This window comes from Chiloscyllium plagiosum, chromosome 45 (genome assembly GCF_004010195.1).
Source record: "Chiloscyllium plagiosum isolate BGI_BamShark_2017 chromosome 45, ASM401019v2, whole genome shotgun sequence".
Classification (NCBI taxonomy): Eukaryota; Metazoa; Chordata; class Chondrichthyes; order Orectolobiformes; family Hemiscylliidae; genus Chiloscyllium; species Chiloscyllium plagiosum.
Genome location: NC_057754.1, coordinates 8,204,947 through 8,206,474, shown reverse-complemented (window position 1 = coordinate 8,206,474; position 1,528 = coordinate 8,204,947). Strand labels below are relative to the sequence as shown.

Genomic DNA, 1,528 nt, shown 5'->3' with positions numbered 1-1,528 from the left:
AGGCAAAAAAATGAGCAGGTTCCTTTGGAATGTGTTTCTGCTCTTTCCAGCTACAGTCAGATACAAACGGATCTCTGGAGCCTGACTATTAAACAGCTCGCGGCGAGCTGAGCTGCATTCGAGGGATCTGCTGAAAAGTGGGGGCAAAAAGGAAAGGCACACAGAGAGAGAGAGAGAGAGAGAGAGAGAGAACACACCTCGCATCTCTCTAGGAGCAGCTGAAGATGTCCGAGCAAACCCGAGCACTGGGGCTCGCAGGACAGGCGAGAACGGGGAGTCTGCAAGCTGGAGAGTCGCCGACACAGAGCTAAATGCCTCTCCAACCAGAAAGGTAAACTTAAAAGACACGAGAAAAAAAGGGAGATGAAGCAATGGAATAAAGCTAGGGCTTTCCAGTGCAATGTTCCGCGTAGTAGGGCAAACGATTGACTAAAGGGATGAGGTCTAAGTGTCATGTCATTAGCCTGTGAAGGTCATTGTCAAAATGACAGAATTTGCAATGAAATTGCTGTTTGCTTTTGTACACGGAGTGTGTGTGTTTGTGGTGTGTTTTTGTAGCGGTGGATGTGTTTGTGCAGAGGTTTTAACCCTTGCACTGCTTCCTACGAGCCAGTCCCACTCACATGCAATTCGGATTGAGCTGATAACACTGTAGTTAAAGCGAAGACAGCATTGAAGACTGCCCCTGCTGTTCTGCCTTCGCCTGTATCAGCCAAATGACAAAGTACTGAGATCAATTTGCTTAAGCATGTTTAAATAAACCAGGTCATTGGCGTGTGCCTGTCTCACAAAGCGCAGAGACTTGGCGGCTGTCTTAATCAAAAAATATATTTGCTGCAGCACAGTTTTACTGATGCCAAGTGATTTACTCGCAGGATTCTCATGCTAATGAGGAAACTGGCTGCTGGTACAATCGTGCTTTCCTGCAGACTGATTCACACACACGCATTTTTACACAAACAACACAATCCATCAGTATCTCACTCACACACTCAAACAACTCACTCACTCCCTCACACACACACACATATAACTCACTCCCTCACACACACACACAAGTAACTCACTCCCTCCCTCACACACACACACACAAGTAACTCACTCCCTCCCTCACACACACACACACAAGTAACTCACTCCCTCCCTCACACACACACACACAAGTAACTCACTCCCTCCCTCACACACACACACACAAGTAACTCACTCCCTCCCTCACACACACACACACAAGTAACTCACTCCCTCCCTCACACACACACACACAAGTAACTCACTCCCTCCCTCACACACACACACACAAGTAACTCACTCCCTCCCTCACACACACACACACAAGTAACTCACTCCCTCCCTCACACACACACACACAAGTAACTCACTCCCTCCCTCACACACACACACACAAGTAACTCACTCCCTCCCTCACACACACACACACAAGTAACTCACTCCCTCCCTCACACACACACACACAAGTAACTCACTCCCTCCCTCACACACACACACACAAGTAACTCACTCACTC

General features: G+C 48.0%; 2 protein-coding genes across 6 annotated transcripts in view; one reads left to right on the top strand and one right to left on the bottom strand.

Moving 5' to 3' along the window:
- The window catches only part of LOC122543886 (pyruvate carboxylase, mitochondrial-like), a 567,831-nt gene that overhangs the window by 148,193 nt on the left and 418,110 nt on the right, over window positions 1-1,528 (bottom strand). The window lies entirely within an intron of this gene.
- The window catches only part of LOC122543885 (leucine-rich repeat and fibronectin type-III domain-containing protein 4-like), a 28,586-nt gene continuing 27,064 nt past the window's right edge, over window positions 7-1,528 (top strand). Inside the window, exon 1 of the mRNA XM_043682744.1 lies at window positions 7-331. The gene's annotated coding sequence lies outside the window, so the exon portion shown is untranslated. The remainder of the gene's footprint in view (window positions 332-1,528) is intronic.